The sequence below is a fragment of the Budorcas taxicolor genome, chromosome 14 (assembly GCF_023091745.1).
Source record: "Budorcas taxicolor isolate Tak-1 chromosome 14, Takin1.1, whole genome shotgun sequence".
Classification (NCBI taxonomy): domain Eukaryota; kingdom Metazoa; phylum Chordata; class Mammalia; order Artiodactyla; family Bovidae; genus Budorcas; species Budorcas taxicolor.
The window spans coordinates 23,597,306-23,615,564 of NC_068923.1; positions in this window are offsets into that span (position 1 = coordinate 23,597,306).

The window sequence follows — 18,259 nt, forward strand, 5'->3', positions numbered from 1 at the left end:
AAGGACTATCAGTTTGGAAGCTTAGCTAACAGGGAAGCTGGTAGTGCTGACCACCCTCTGAATGTCTCCAGCTCTGTGTCTTCAACACAGAAGTTGCTCATCTCCTGGTTTTCAGTGAATAGAAGCTACAATCCCATTCATTTCTAAACAGTGCTGCATTGTACACGTGTGGAAGGTTGGGGTGGGGGTAAAATTAGAACAGACACTGTCACCAGTTCATTTTCACCTACCCTGCAGCAACATGAATAACCTGATTTGTGCCGAGAGCTCGCAGCATCCTCTGACGGGTGCAGCTTTCCTCACTGTAATTTGGGATCTGTGAGACGTGCTTTCAGGAGGCAGAGGGAGACAAATCCATCACCACATCCTGCAAACTCTACTTGCTCTAAATTCCTCCGATGGAAAATCACATCAGTCCCTTCACAGTGAGAAGTTGGTTTTAAAGTACGGGCCACTAGAACCTTAATTATTACTGGCTTCTCTGGTGGTTCAGACAGTAAATAATCTGCCTGTGATGCAGGAGACCTGAGTTCGATCCCTGGGTCAGGGAAGATCCCCCAGAGTGCTACCCACTCCAGCATTCTTGCCTGGAGAATTCCATGGACAGAGACTGATGGGCTACAGTCCATGGGGTCACAAAGACTCAGACATGATTGACCAACTAACAAGTATCATAACAATTATATAACACATTCTATAATTTGAATGTGTACATAACATGTATATTTCTTTATTGGGAGAACAAGCCATTTCTTTCACAGTGAGAAATCTGCTTTAAAATATAAACCACCAGGACTTTAATTATTGTTCGTTTATTATAATTATCATCATACTAATTATACAATATATTATAGTTATATATTTCTGTATACATTATAATAATAATATATTCCTATACATAGTATGTATATATTATATAGTGAACACTTGAACAACATAGGGGTTAAGAGGCCAACCCTCATGCAGTTGAAAATCTGTGTACAAATTTTGACTCCCCCAAAACTTAACTACTAATAGCCTGCTGTCAACGAGAAACCTTACCAGTAACATAAACAGTTTCCTAACACATATTTTGTATGCTATATGTATCATATACTGTATTCTTACAATAAAGTAAGCTAGAGCCAGACATCCCGGAATGTAAAGTCAAGTAGGCCTTAGGAAGCATCACTGCAAACAAAGCTAGTGGAGGTGATGGAATTTCAGTGGAGCTATTTCAAATCCTGAAAGATGATGCTGTGAAAGTGCTGCATTCAATATGCCAGCAAATTTGGAAAACTCACCAAGGGCCACAGGACTGGAAAAGGTGAGTTTTCATTCCAATCCCAAAGAAAGACAATGCCAAAGAATGCTCAAACTACCACACAATTGCCCTCATCTCACATGCTAGTAAAGTAATGCTCAAAATTCTCCAAACCAGGTTTCAACAGTACGTGAACCATGAACTTAATGATGTTCAAGCTAGATTTAGAAAAGGCAGAGGAACCAGAGATCAAATTGCCAACATCCACTGGATCATTGAAAAAGCAAGAGAGTTCCAGAAGAACATCTATTTCTGATTTATTGACTATGCCAAAGCCTTTGACTGTTTGGATCACAACAAACTGGAAAATTCTTCAAAAGATAGGACTAGCAGACCACCTTACCTGCTTCCTGAGAAATCTGTATGCAAGTCAAGAAGCAACAGTTAGAACCAGACATAGACCAATGGACTGGTTCCAAATTGGGGCAGGAGTACATCAAGGCTGTATATTGTCACCCTGCTTATTTAACTTCTATGCAGAGTACATCATGTGAAATGCCAGGCTGTATAAAGCACAAACTCAAATGAAGATTGCCGGGAGAAATATCAATAACCTCAGATATGCAGATGACACCACCCTTAGGGCAGAAAGCAAAGAGGAACTGAAAAGCCTCTTGGTGAAAGTGAGAGAGTAAAAAAGCTGGCTTAAAACTCATCATTCAAAAAACAAAGATAGTGGCATCCTGTCCAGTCACTTCATGGCAAATAGATGGGAAAACAATGAAAACAGTGATAGATTTTATTTTCTTGGGCTCCAAAATCACTGCAGATGGTGACTGCAGCCATGAAATTAAAAGATGCTTGCTCCTTGGAAGAAAAGCGATGACCAACCTAGGCAGTGTATTAAAAAGCACAGACATTACTTTGCTGACAAAGGTCTGTTTAGTCAAAGCTACGGTTTTTCCAGTGGTCATGTATGGATGTGAGAGCTGGACCATAAAGAAAGCTTAGCACCGAAGGACTGATGCTTTAGAACTGTGGTGTTGAAGAAGACTCTTGAGAGTCCCTTGGACTGCAAGGTGATCCAATCAGTCAATCCTAAAGGAAATCATTCCTGAATATTCATTGGAAGGACTAACGCTGAAGCTGAAACTCCAATACTTTGGCCACCTGATGCGAAGAACTGACTCATTTGAAAAGACGCTGATGCTTGGGAAGACTGAAGGCAGGAGGAGAAGGGGACAATAGAGGAGACGATGGTTGGATGGCATCACCGATGTGATAGCCATGAGTTTGAGCAATCTCTGGGAGTTGGTGATGGACAGGGAAGCCTGGCATCCTGCAGTCCATGGGGTCACAAAGAGTTGGACATGACTGAGCGACTGAGGGTAATCAGTATAATTGCTTCACAACAGCCTGGCCTGTACACTAATGAATGTGCATGCATGCTCAGTCGCTCAGTCATGTCCAACTCTTTGCAACCCCATGGACTGTAGCCTACCAGGCTACTCTGTCCATGGGATTTCCCAGGCGAGAATCCTGGAGTGGGTTGCCATTTCCTTCTCCTGACCCAGGGATCAAACCCGTATCTCCTGCGTCTCCTGCATTGCCAGGAGGATTCTTTACTACTGAGCCACCTGGGAAGCCCACACTAATAAATGCATCATTATAAAAGTCTTATGGCATACAATGTTAAGAATCATATTCATACTACTGTATCAGAAACATTTTTTTAAAAATCACTTGTGATATTAGGATGATAACAGTTTTTCCAACTGAGAGAGAGAGAGAGGCATATCCTATGGTAATATATCAATACTTGTTTGAAAGCAAAGTTATGAAACAATGTAATAATTATAAGCAATGTGTTACTAACACATTATGAATTTTATATTAAATATCACTTTATGCCTATGTAAGGATAAGCTAGCATCTGCATTCATGTGTGTGTGGGCTCATCACTTCAGTCATGTGGGACTCTGCAGCACCACGGACAGTAGCCCCCCAGCATCCTCTGTCCATGGGATTCTCCAGGCAAGAATACTGGAGTGGGTTGCCACGCCCTCCTCCAGGGGATCTTCCTGACCCAGGGATCAAACCCTGGTGGATTCTCTACCACTAGCGCCACCTGGGAAGCCCACATTCATGACACGTCTTTTTCTTAATTTTTTTTTTTTTTAATATTTCTAGGCTATGCAGTTTGTGAGTTATTTCAAATCGTCTCAAATCTCAAAAAACAAGTTCTCATATAAGCGGACCCTCAAAATTCAAACCCATGTTTTTCAAGAGTCAATTGTATATAATTGTTATAGAACATTATAAAACATATTCTAATTACTAATTGACATATTACTAATTCTATTGTGTAATAACTTGATACGAATGAATTTTTAAAGGACAAAATATAGGAAGCATTGGACATCAAGCAACAAAGAACACTGACACCTGACAGATGGGAAACAAGTGAGGTGAGCCCCCCAAATACCTCCAGACACTGACTTAGCTACAGCACAGGTTCTGTTCTTGACTGCCCATGTCTGACCCGGGTCGGGGAAGGCCAGTAACATCAGTAACAGCCCTCAATCATGTATTTCCCATTCCTGTGTCTCTTAAAATGTTTGAGCTTCCCTCCCTTCTTTCAGACTCTTAGGATGTCTCCCTTTATCTTGGACAAAGCCCAGAGCATTTTGCATTCATACTATCATCTGCTTCTCATAATTATCCAGTACATCAGGTACTCATCTTCAACTTCAGCTAACAGAAATGTTGATTTGAAATGCCTTAATCAATAAAGCAACTTTTTCCCCTGGATGCCAAAATGTCTGGAGGTAAGGCAGCTTCACAAATGGATAATTCAGTCACTCAGCATCCTCCAGGACCTAGGACCTTCCCATGGTTCTCCTCTGTCACCCTCTGCTGGTCAACCTTGGACCTCATGGTCCAACCTGGCTGCCACATGTCCAGACACAGCACGTGAATACAAAATGTTCCCCAAGAGCAACAGCCTTCCCGAGGCCTTTTCTAGATCCCCGCATCTGACTTCAGAGCCAGTGCTGTTTTCACCATTCCAAGCAGACTTCAGGTGATCCTGCTTGGGTGATGGCTAATGACTTCGGTGATTTGTTGACTTCCTTTCAGCAGGGAATTTAACATAGCAATTACCGGGTTGACTTCTCCTGTGGAGGAAGTTTAAATTTAGCTTCTACCTGCAATTTTCCTCTGTGACTTTGGAGCAAAAACACTAATCACGTCACCTAGTTTGGGGATAAACTAATTATCTGTTATTGCTGTTGCAGATGCTAGAACATACCTAATTATTGGCCTTGAGGAATCTGTACTTTGTTCAGACTGTGACAGCAAGCCCAGCATGGTGGGATGGGTCGTCAAGCTGGCTGTCCCTGGTGAAAGAGAAATAGTCATCCTTGTTCAAGCTGGGAATTTATTCTGATGACAAAGCAGTATTCTTGTGCCCTGCTGTAATGTAAAACCAAGCAAAAACAAAAACAAAATGGATTAAATAATTAAATGCCTATCAGAACCTAAGTGTTAGAGCCCACACTTGGGAGATGATGTAAATGTTATGGCTTAGTGGACAAGAACAAGGACTCTTGCACAGAATTTGAATCCTGGCTCTGGTCTTTATCAGTTATAAGATCTTGGGCAAGTTGATTAACTTTTCTATGCCTCACTTTCCTCATCTGTGAAACAGGATCATCAAATAATGACATTATATTCATTTGACAGAGTATGTAAATCACTTAGAACTGTCCATGGCACATAGTAAGTGCTAGATATTATCATTACTGCATTATGTTATCTCACTGATGTGAATGTTTTTAACACTTCTATAGGGCTTCCCAGGTGGCAAAGTGCAGGAGATGCAAGATATGGGGGTTCAATCCCTGGGTCAGGAAGATCCCCTGGAGTAGGAAATGGCAACCCACTCCAGTATCTTGGAAGATTCCAAGGACAGAGGAACCTGGCGTTCCACACAGTTCATGAATCGCAAGGAGTCAGACACAACTGAAGCAACTAAGCATGCATGCAACCACACCCTAGAGCTATTAAATGGGGGACAGGAGATGATTGGGAGGCACTCAATTAGTGGTTGTAAAAGCCAGTCTCCTAGGAGGAGACAGAAGCCAAATGAGAAAGTGACCTAGCAGATCATCCGGGCAAGCCGGCCCTCCTGCCTCACTGCCCTTGGACATGGGTTCTTCCCTTCACCACCTCTGTTTTGAGTCCATCATTCCTCGGATCACATCCTCCAATGGTTCCCGTTACACAGAGGGTCAAATGCGGGCTCCGGGCAATTTGCAAAGGACCTGGCCATGATCACCCCTTCTGCCTCATCTCCTACCGCCCCTCCCCTTGCTCACTCTGGTCCAGGGCCTGTGGCCTTCCTTCTCTTCTTTCTATATGGCCAAGTTCATTCCATCTCAGGAGCTTTGTTTGCCCTGTTGCCTCTTCCCACAGTCTTCTCATGACTGACTCCCTCTGATTGTTTAGAACTCAGGTTAAACATCACCTCTTTAAATATCCCTTTCCTGGCCACACACTCTTAAGTAACCGTTAGTCACTAGATAATGGATAGCTTTGTTTTAATCAAGAACAAAGCAAATGTACTTAATACCACTGAACTGTATATTTTAAAATGGTTAGGAAGATAAATATTATGTTATGTGCATTTTACCACAATTTTAAAAGGACTTTTTAAAAATAAGACTGCAACTTCCATCTCCTTTACTCCTTCTCTCTCTTTGCCTCTTTTACTGGCTCTGAGAAGTCAGCTCCCATGTCATGAGCTGCCCTGCAGACAGCTCAGCATGGTAAGAAACTGAGGCCCTCCACCCAACAGCCTGGGAGGAATTGATTCTTGACAACCTTAGAAGCAGATCCACCCTTATTAGAGAGACCCCTTAATTGCAGACTATGAGAGACCCTGAGGCTGAGGACCCAGTTTCACCACACCCAAATTCCTGACCACGGAAACTGAGATCACCAGTGTTGGTCTTTTTATGCCACTAAGTTGTATGAATGAAGAATGCTGCCTGCTGTATCAGCAAACAAAGGATGTTGTGGCCATCGAGTCATCAGTCACTACCTGCAGTCCCACAGTGAGCCCAAGGCCTCACTCAGGACGCCAGGCCCTCAGCCACTGCAGTCACCCTCAACAGTGCACCCTGAAAAGAACAGACTACCAGCCCTGGAGAGCTAAGGTGCTCATCAAAGGGATGATTTCAATGAGCCCAGACTCTTGCATCTTCCCGTATACAGAAATGTGCTAAATTCATTAACACGTGATGTCTATTTTTTCTGTAATTATCAATAATCTTTTAATGTTTTAACTACCTGGTCTTTGTTGCAAAAACTTGTATAAACCTTGGCCCCTCCCTTTCCTTTTTGGAGCATTCCCTCAGAGCTCTCGGTAGAGGCTATGTCCCGGGCTTAAGTCCTCACTCTGTCCACTGAATAAAACATAATTCTCTACTTATAGTTTGTCGATTTTTTTTTCAGTTGACATCAGGAAGCGAGAAGATGGAGGAAATTACTGAGTTTCTTGAAAGATGAAAAAAGGCTGCTTTATCTTCAAATTGTTACTAATTCACCACGTGGTTTTTTTGGTTTTTGTTTTCTTTTTTAAGAAAGTAAGGCAGATGGGGTAAGAACTCTGTATTTCTGTCCAGTTAGTGTGAGAAAGAGCTAATCTTGAGTCCTGGGATTTGCTGTTGCTGTGCAAGTTGTGCATAAGCTTTGCTATCTGTTGTGCAAGATACGTAGTCTCGCAAAGCTTCAGTGTCTTCATGTGTACAGTGAGAGTTAATGATAGTTTTGATTGCACAAGGGTGTGTAAGGAATAAAAGAGAATCATGAGTGCTCAGACAGTTCAGGTTCCTCATCTGGAAATGGGAATTCAAACAGTACAAACCTTTAGGGATGAGGTTAATGATAGTTTTGATTGCACAAGGCTGTGTAAGGAATAAAAGAGAATCATGAGTGCTCAGACAGTTCAGGTTCCTCATCTGGAAATGGGAATTCAAACAGTACAAAGCTTTAGGGATGAGGTTTGGTCATGTATCCTTGGTCTAGCACCTGCCACAGAGAAGGGGCTTACAGTGGGTTGAATGGTGGCCCTGCAAAATGCAGGTCCACCTGTATGGATTAGGCATTATTTGGAAAAAGGGGTTCTGTAGATATATTTAAATTAAGGATTTCAAGATGAGATCATCTAGGGTTAGGGAGATCCCTAAGTCCAATGACAGGTTTTGTTTTGTTTTGTTTTTTGGTGAAGTTACTATTTTATTTTTTGGCCTCTCATTTTATTTTTAACATGTATATGGTTGTTTTCATTTTTGTGAGGTTTGGGTTTTTTTTTTAATTTTTATTGGAGTTTAGTTGATTTACAATGTTGTTAGCTTCAGGTATACAGCAAAGTGATTCAGCTATTTATATATATATATATATATATATATATATATATATATATATATATATACACACACACACACACACACAAAACAAAAATGTTATTAGATCATTTTTCCATATATAGGCCATTGTAGAGTGCTGAGCACTGTGTTATACAGCAGGTCCTTATTAGTTATCTGTTTTAGATATAGTCATGTGTATCTATCAGTCCCAATCTCCCAATTTATCCCTCCCTCCTCTTACCCCCTGGTAACCATAAGTTTGTTTTCTACATCTGTAGCTATTTCTTTTTTGTAAATAAGTTCATCTGTAATATTTTTTTAGATTCCACATAAAGCGATATCATATGATATTCGCCTTTCTACGTGGCCTTTTTAAGTATGTGTATATTTGGCTGCATTGAGTCTTAGCTGAAACAGGCAAGATCTTCATTTCGACTCTCGGGCTTCTCTAGTTGTTGCACGCAGGCCCAGGAGCTGCCCCAAGACGTGTGAGATCTTAGTTCCCTGACCAGGGATCGAACTCACATCCCTGCATTGGAAGGCAGATTGTTAACCACTGGATCACCAGGGAGGTTCCTCTAGATGTCCTTTTAAGAGAAGAGAAGGCGAGAAGATGCACAGAGGAGAAGGCTGTGTAAAGACACAAGCAAAGATCAAAGGTACGCAGCCCCAATCCTAGGAACACCTGGAGCCACCAGCAGCTGGAAGATTCAAAGCAGGATCCTTTCCTATAAGCTTTAGAGGGAACATGGCCCTGCCAATACCTTGATTTAAGACTTCTGGACTCCAGAATTGTGAGAGAGCACATTTCCGTTCTTTCAAGCCATCGAGTCTGGGGGTAGTTTGTTACGGCATTCTTAGGAAAAAAATAAAGGGCTTAATAGATGTACACTATTGCTACAATCTTCTACCTTTCTTTGCCCCCCAAGAGTTGGATGACCTTCTCTTGTTTAAGGAGGGCAAACTTCAGTGTGCTGCCCAGGCAGGGACACAAAAACCAAGGTCCATTGGGAAGGACCCAGGTCCGTGCTCCTGCCTTGCCTCTGACCCCTCCTGCCAGGCAGGGGCTCCAGCCCTGTTGCCTTTGTGCCAGGGTCCCCGAGGCTGGCAGCACACCCTGAGATTCCATGCCGCTGCATGAAGCGCATCATTGTCAGCAAGATCCCAGATTGTTTTGTCACATACACTTTGCAATATGACAAGTAGGCGTCCAAAATATGCTCCAGGAGGGGGGAGCAAGAAATTTTCCAAAAGCCTACTTGGCAGCCCAAGTCATTCTGCTGAATCAAGCGCCAGTCTCGTCCCTGGCGTCCCTCCTCCTGCCATGTGATGCTGTGTCATTGGGGATAGGGAGTGCCAACTGAGCGCCACCAGAAAGAGAAAAGCCTGCTCTCGGTGGCAATGGAAGCATCAGCTTGACTCTGTTGGCTGCTTTGGGATTTTTCTAGATGACGTCATAATAATAGCTCTGCTCCTATAATCATAAAAATGACAATAATCGATAGCTATTAGGTACATCCCTGTGTGAGGCTTGGCACTTAGACATGGGTGGGCTCTTCCTTCTTTAATCTTCAGGATAATTGTATGAGGTGGGAATTATTATTACTATTATTATCTCCCTATTGGAGAAGCAAACTGAGGAAGACTGACTTGAAACAATTTGCTCAGGATTCCATTTCTAGGAAGTGGTAGAAGAAAGGTTCTAACTCTCATCAGCTCATCTATAAAGCTGGAGATGGGAGCCCTGTGCAGTCACTTTGTTCAGTCACTTTCCATCATATTCTACAGTTTGTTAGAATAAGGACCTGAGTACCCTCACTCCCAAAGAACGTGATTTTTTAAAATTTTTCACTGGAGTATAGTTTCTTTTCAATGTTCTGTTAGTTCCCACTGTACAGCAAAGTGAATCAGCTATATGTTTACATATACCCCCTCATTATTGGATTTCCTTCCCATTTAGGTCACTGCAGAGCACTGAGCAGAGTTCCCTGTGCTCTACAGTCGGTTCCCATACAGTCGGTTCTCATACAGTCGGTTCTCATACCTGTTTTATGCATGTGTGCTAAGTCGCTTAGTTGTGCCCAACTCTCTGTGACCCCATGGACTGTAGCCTGCCCGGCTCCTGTGTCCATTGAATGTTCCAGGCAAGACTACTGGAGTGGGTTACCATTTCCTTCCCCAGGGGATCTGCCCAACCCAGGGATCAAACCTGCACCTCCTGTGGCTCCTGTATTGATTGGCAGGCGGATTCCTTACCGCTGAGCCACCTGGGAAGCCCATAGTGTATATACGACTCTCCCAGTTCATCCCACCCCCACACTTTCCCCCTTGGTATCCATGCTTGTATGTGGGCCATGCTCCCTAGACTGGCTATTTCAGATAGGAGGCAAGTGGGTAAGACTGCTAAAATGTGGAAAACACAGGTGCTTAAACAGAATTATTAATAGGACAGACTGAGTTTTCTCCCTCTCCCACCTCTTTTTCTAGCGCCTGGAAACAGATGCTAAAGTGACAAAAAGTCTTTTGTCATGTAACTCGGGGCTAAAAAGGAGATTAACATTCTCTGAGTACAATATGGTACAAAAGAATTGTTAGCAACGGGTTAATATGTGTGGCTGAAAATGTTTAGTTGAAGCCAGACTATTCCAAAGGGGTCTTCCCTTTCCCTTCTTCTCTCAAGTGAAGTCGCTCAGTCATGTCCAACTCTTTGCGACCTCATGGACTGCAGCCTACCAGACTCCTCTGTCCATGAAATTTTCCAGGCAAGAGAACTGGAGTGGGTTGCCATTTCCTTCTCCAGGGGATCTTCCCGACCCAGGGATCGAACCCGGGTCTCCCACATTGTAGGCAGATGCTTTACTGTCTGAGCCACCAGGAAAGTCACATTTCTCCTCTTAAGGTCTTACTATAGATCGTCCACTCAGCATTCATTCTTCTCTTCTTCCTTCCTAACCAAACTCAAGTTCTGTTCTCTTTCTCCCATATCAGACTAGGGGGTGGCTGACCTGGCTCCCAGCTCCAGGGATGGGCTTGATTGACCTAAGGACAATCCTGCTCTCTCTGCCATTGCTTGGTTTAGGAATGGCCATTCCCCCAATTCCAGCCAAGGAAACACAAAGAGAAGTCTTTCCAGGGTGAGTGGTGTCTTGGAGGCTTCTGGGGAAAACGTCTTTGCCTTCAGGAAAGAGCCACGAAAAGAAATGGACCCCTATCCTCCAGATCGTGTCATGTCTGGATGTGGTCCTCAGAACTCATGCCACCCTGCTGCCACCGGCATGAATAAAAGGACAAATAGTCGTGGCAGAACAGAGAGATGACGAGGAAGGACTCTTAAGCGCCACTGTTGAATGGGTGATTCAACCGGCTTTGGATCCGCCCTGCCCGTGGAATTCCTGATATGTGAGATAATAAACTCCCTATTGTTTAAGCCAGCTTGAGTCAGGGTTTTGTTTCTGCCACCCAAAGCATCCTGACTAATACAGGATTCAGAGCAGACTCTCCTCCCCCTCCTCCCCCACCCAGTGGCTGAACTGAATGCCACTGAGCATTATCCACAACCCATTCCAGAGGCTGCACAGAAGAGGGGGACTTGGGACAAGGGGTCATGGAGCACAGAGGGATCCAGGACCAAGGCTCCAGAGCCACAGGCAACTCGACAAGTTAGAGCAACACTGCTGAATCTCTCCCATCCTCTTTACTCTCACTGTGCTGGACCATCATATTTCACTGATGGAACATTCTCCATAGTTTCATATGGTGCTTCCCGGGCCAAAGGTTAACCACCCTGTCTTTCATGAAATACAGCACACTGCTGGAATTACAGATCATGGGCCCCGGTGGAGTCTTCAAAGGCCAACTAAGCCCACGCCTCTTGTTTTGTGAATGGGGACCCAGGGGCCAGGAAGAGGACGCAATTTCCTTGAGGTAGTGCAGAGAGGTTGGTGGCAGAGCCCATATTGACATGTAGGTCTCCAGGCTCCCATGCCAGTGCTTTCTCCATCATACCACCATTGCCCTCAAGTGTATTCCCAGAGATTGTCAAGAATAGCCTTCCATGGTCAAATAAACTTGGAAAGTTTGGCATTAAAAAAAAAATCATGCTACAGATTTTTCTGTTCTAGGGGCACTTCTCAAAGTTCCTTGCGTTGCTTTGCGTGTTGATCTGTTTGTTTGCCAGTAATGCTTTGTGACATTTTAAAGCTAAAATGTTATATACACTCTTTCTCAAATCTGTTGGACCACGAAAACTTTCCCAGAGCGTTTTATTGGAACTATGTTCTGCAAATTACATTTTAGCAAATGCATAACCTGGGTCTGCCTCCATAAGGAGAAGATGAGGTCAAAACATAAAGAGAAGCAGAAACAGGCAGGGCTGGAAAATGGACAGTCAGATAGACGGATGGAAGGATAGGATGGATGTAAGAATGGGTGGGAAAAGGCAACATAACTTGAGCCTCTGATCTTAAGACTTGTTACATAAACCAAGACATTTTTTTTTTTTCATTTTAGGCTCGCTTGAATTATATGTTAGTCCAGGTTGCTGATGTTGTCATTGTGGTAATAATGCATAACAAGCAAACCCAGCTTTCAATGGTTTACCACACAGATGTTCGTATCATACTTTTGAATCAGCTAGGCCAGGCTGGACCCCAGGCTTATGGTTATGTTCAGGTCCAGGACTCAGATTAATGGAACAAATGTCACCTACTGTGTGTTCTTCTCACGGTGGAAGGAGGATGTTCCGGTGTGGCACCCCCAGTCACACTCCTTGGCCAAAGCAAGTCTTACTCTCAAAGCCCAAAATCAAAGGGAAAGAAAACTATACTCTGCTCACAGGAAGCCAGGACGAAAGCAAGGGGGAAAGAACTGTAGACAAATGTTAAAAACCCACCAGAGATTGGATCTTCTGTTTACAATGCAAAGAGTTCTGAAATATTCAATCAACTTGCAGGTTCCTACTTGGTCAAGTGCCTTTAAACTACAGAACACTTTATAACCAGAGAGTGGCAAGTGCAGGACCCTCCTTAGCTATTCCTCATTTTCAGGATACTCCTATATTCTCCACTCGTTTTTATTTCCTCCTTCTCTTCAGATTTGTCATAAGCAATTGTTTGCCTTTTGTGCGTTTAATACAGATTTTTATCATCCCGTAATGGATGAACAATTCAAGCCTAAAAGCCAACAGTTCAATGTCAGCAGTGGTTGGTTGTCCAATTATTTAAATGCTTCTTCTGCATTCATTCTCTTCTGAAAATGAATGGCAGTAGAGAAAATGTCAGTACTGATTTTAGCCCTAAGAAGTATAGATCTCATAAACTTAAGACATTTGTCACAGAGATAGAAACCATGCTTTAAGAAGCAAATCTTGAGTCTCAAGAGGATCAAGACTATGTATTCAATTATGAAGGAAACAAGCAAAATTAAAGAAACTGGCCATGGTTCTGAAACTGTATTGTTGAAGACTGCATTGCAAAAGTGAGGTATAATTGGAGATTTGATTATATTTTCAGTCCTCTGGGGAAGCAGATCCTTTGGTGATACATAAGGATGGGATGTGACTTTCAATTGTCGGCCTCCAGATAGATATATCTTCTGAGGAATACCATGAAGGAAAAGAAGGGATTTATTGCCTGCGTTTACAATATATTAATGTGAATATGGCTGCCTGCCAGATCTGTGAGCACAACTGGAGACAGCACATTGGTCAAGAGCACATGTGTATTAAGTTCAAAGTCTCAGTTCTAGGACTTTGAAAAAAAAAAGACATAACCTCGATTTCCCTATGTGTAATACAGGGGACAAGACCACAGACATCTAAGGGTTGTTGAGAAAGGTAAAATGAAATAATAAGAATTAGCTAAATCTTATCACAGACCAGGCACCATTCATATACTTTTGAAATGTATTTATTTATTTGTTTTTTGGCTGCACATGCAGCATGTGAGATCTTAGCTCCCTGACCAGGATTGAAGCTGCACCCTCTGCAGTGGAAGCGTACCTAACCCCTGGACCACCAGGGAAATCTCCCCACGCTCTTCATATACTTTACATGTGTTACTATATCACTTAAAACACTCCTTTAGTCTCTAGCTAGTGGCAGAGCTGGGAGGCAAGCCCAGGTCCTCTGGCCCCATGGTCTGTATTCTTAACCACTTAAAAGCGAAAAAAGTAAAAGTGTTAGTCACCCAGTCATGTCTGACTCTTTAGAGACACAAGGACAGTAGCCCACCAGGCTTCTCTGTCCATGGGGTAGCCATTCCCTTCTCCAGGGGATCTTCCCTGACCCAAGTATCGAACCCAGGTCTCTTGCATCATAGGTAGATTTTTTTACTGTCTGAACTGCCAAGGAAGACCTTTTAACCAGCTGCTGCTGCTGCTGCTAAGTCGCGTCAGTCGTGTCCGAGTCTGTGCGACCCCAGAGACGGCAGCCCACCACGCTCCCCCGTCCCTGGGATTCTCCAGGCAGGAACACTGGAGTGGGTTGCCATTTCCTTCTCCAACGCATGAAAGTGAAAAGTGAAAGTGAAGTCGCTCAGTCGTGTCCTACTGTTTGCAACCCCATGGACTGCAGCCTTCCAGGCTCCTCCGTCCATGGGATTTTCCAGGCAAGAGTCCTGGAGTGGGGTGTCATCGCCTTCTCCGTTTAACCAGCTGCTAGAGACTAAATGTTTGTGTCCCCTTCAAATTCATGTTGAAACCTATTCCCCAATGTGACTGTATTTGGAGGTGATTAGGCACTGGATCATGAATGCATGGGATTAATGCTCTTAACAAAAGACCCCGGAGAGCTCCCTCACCCTTTCCCGTACGTGAAGACAGCAAAAAATGGACATTTATGGACCAAGAAAAGAGCCAAGCACCTCGATCTTAGATTTCCCAGAACTGGGAGAAATAAGTGTGCTGTTTAAGCTACCAGTCTATGGTATTTTGATAAAGCAGCCCACACTAAGACACTGCTACACCATCATATCTCTCAAACAAGGTAAGAACACGAAGTTTAATGCACACCAGAGTCTTCCTCCTCAGACAGGACGAATAGCGGCACTGAAACCATGGCCTGGGATCCCACGTGTGTGACTGGCATGTGCTGGGTGCCACTTTGATGACACACAAGCGTATGGGCAGGTGTGGGGTGCCTCTCTCTCCTTCCAGCTCTGAACCTTCAGCAAATCATCAAGCTCCTTAACCCTCTACTTCCACAACTCTGTGTACGATGGGGCTGAAAACATTTGCCCCTGATAATTTCACACAAGTATTGCAAGGCTTACAGAGATAACACATGCAAGCGCCCGTTGATATTTTAAATCCTCTGCAAATGCTAGATTTGTTTTATAAGAGAATGAGGCTGGTCTTTCAAGGGAACAAGCCAGACCTTAACCTCCAGATGAGAGCTGGCCTTCCAAAGCAGCCCCCTCCTCCTTTCCTACCAAGCCAGAGGCTTCTTCTAATGATGCCATTTTTGCTCAAGACATGTTTGGAATGTTTCTTGAGAAATTGCCTTTAGAGCTGGTTTAGAAGTCAAATTGGCAAGTCAATTTTATTACCTCATAGACAGGCTTTCGTTTCCTTTGAGGGAGCTAAAAACAGAGTTTCTGAACTTTACTCCCTTCTTATTCATAAGAAGCCATTCCGAAAAATTTATGCCTTAAAAAGATTTCTTTTTCATCACCTGCAGAAGGAGCAGACTTGTCTCATGGATACCATCAAAGGAACTTGTCGTGGGAGTCTGAAACCAGAATCGTGATTTCAGTCACAATTTACACTCATCCACCTCCAAAGACCGAGCCCCAGGGTACCAGCAGGGCCTGTGATCCAGGGACTTAGCCTGTCTAACTATCAGGAAATCCATCCCTAGAATCATCTTAGAAGTCACATTATCTAAATCATTCTCTTCATTCATTCAATTCATGCATTCTTTCAAAAAAGCATTTACTGCATACTTCTCCAGCACACGTGTGTGCGTGCTCAGTTGTATCTGACTCTTTGCAACCTCATGGCCTGTAGCCTGCCAGGCCCTCTGTCCACGGAATTTTCAAGGCAAGAATGCAGGAATGGGTTGCCATTTCCTAATCCAGGGGATCGTCCCGACCCAGGGATCGAAACCATGTCTCCTGCGTCTCCTGCATTGGCAGGCAGGTTCTTTACCACTGGGCCACTTGGGAAGCCCCATTTCCAGCCTATATGAAGATGTGAAAGAGACAAAGAGACAGCGGATGCAGCCCTCAGAGCACTCACACCCCGGTGAGAGAAGCACACACGTGCAAGAGTTATGTAATGCACGCTCTGGTCGAGGCCTGCGATCACATGACAGGGGAGTCCTGATTAGGGAGCTCTCTGGAGAAGGGACCGTGGAAGGACCAGGCAGAGTCAGCCAGGTGGGGTGAGGCATCTGGGAAGGAGGATGCGCATGTACTCAGGCTTCCAGAGGTGAAAGCACGCTGGAGCCTCTGGAAAACAGCGCCGCTGGGGAGCTGCGTGGCTCCGAGGTGGCCCAAAGAGGGAACTGGCCCAGGAGAAGTAGGCGTTGTCCCATGATATAGATCTGTATACCAAATGCTAGGCGACTTAACAATATTTCAAACTCATAGTGGGGAGAAGGGGATTCTCAACAAAGAATCTAGCTTCTCTAGGAGAGGTTAGCAAACTGGCTGTCCATTTCTGCTGGGGATGATCTGTCAGGCTCAGAAGCACCTGTCCTGTTGGGCTGGAGCCTGCTCAGCCTCTCAGGTGGGGTTTGCCTACAGCTGCCCCTTCTCTCAATCACGTTGCCTTCCTGGCTCCTGTCGCTACTGACTTGGCCACTAGGTTTCTTAGCTGGTCGATGCCATTTACTATGCCTGGTTCAGAAACTCTTAAATTGGGGTGCAAGGATTCAAGATCCAAGGATTCAAAACGAGGGCTTCCCTGGTGACCCAGCATGGGCCATTGCAGGAGGCAAGGGTTCAGTCCCTGACTGGGGAGCTAAGACTCCCACATCCTGTGCAGCATGGCCAAAAAATAAAAGAATTCTAGAGGAACCAGTGAACTTGAAGGAGAACAAAATTTACTTTTTTTTTTTTTCCACATATCTCCAGCTGAAATTTAGCTCTTCATATATCGATGCATCAAACAACCTCAGTGGTAACTATAGCCCCTCGCTCTCTGGCTTTGTTGCCAATAAGAACAACTGACGTTCCCATTTCATAGTAGGCCTTTTGCTAGATCTCAAAATAGTGTTTGTATTCATCACTGTTTAAAACTGCAGTACACATTAGATCCATCACACATAAATGTGGCAGTCTTTTTTTTTTTTCAGAATGTCCCCAACATTTTTCAGTAGATTTGGTTTCCTTTCTAATCCTATACATTTCACTGTATGCACTTCATCTATCTAAGAAGGAGTCCATAGCACACAAAAAAACAGTGGGTAGAACAAGGCACATTGTTCACATTCACTCTGCTTGATGCTACTTCCCTTAAAATAATGACCAAACTGAATTATATTTTTTTTTCCAAATAGAACACAAATGTCTAGTAGACAGTCAAAATCAAGTGTGGAATGAATGAATAAATAACAGCTTGCCCAGTAATCTGCAGCAGCCCTCAACAACCCCAAGAGAAGATGGGTCAGGTAATATTTCCATTTTGCTGAGTTGAAAACCACAAGGCCCACTCTCCCTAAAAACCTATCATGTGTGTATTGAATGCTTAATCAGCGTTCAGCAGTGTTCTGTCATTTTAAGTGCACTGTATCATTTACTAGTAAGTCTAAGAAGTTCACTGTCTCTCCCAAGGTCAAGAGGAAACAGCCAGTGAGCTGCACACAGAGGCCGTTGGCCTCCTAATCTGTGGGGCTCATTAGGGTGTGAGGGAATGGGGCACAAAGCAAATTTAAAATGCACACATCAGGATTTATAGAGTGTGTGTTAGGGCCAGAGCTCTCTACGAAAGGATGTAAGATCATATCTGAAAAAGTACATGCTGTCATCATTATATAAAACTTTCTGACTTGAAGGGAAAAACAAACATTGTATATCAACACAGGTATGTGGAATCTAGAAAAATGGTACAGATGAACCTAGTTCTGGGGAAGGAATAAAGATGCAGACGTAGAGAGCAGATGTGGGGACACGGTGGGAAGGGGAGGAGGGTGGGATGAATCGGGAGATTAGGTTTGACATAAATACACTAGCACGTGTGAAACAGATAGCTAGTGGGAAGTTGCCGTATAGCAGAGGGAACTTAGCTCCGTGCTCTGTGATGACCTAGATGTGGGGAACAGGGGTGGGAGGTCCAAGGGGGAGGGAATATGTGTGTACGGACACCTGATTCACAGCAGAAATTAACAACATTGTAATCATACTCCAATTTTTAAAAAGTCCAAGAAGAAAGTTTCTGACTTGCAAGAATTCATTTTCTCACCTCGTTCTGCAGAAAGGCACCAGCTGCATGAAGTGGGGCCCACTTGGGTCCCCAGGAATCCAGACACCCCTATCAACACTGGGAGGGGGTGAGGGTCCTCCGTCTGTGGGCGCTGCCACTGTCTGGGTCTGCCCCAGCTTCTGCAACCACTCCCCCCATTCCCCCAGCATGTTCTGGGCTCCAC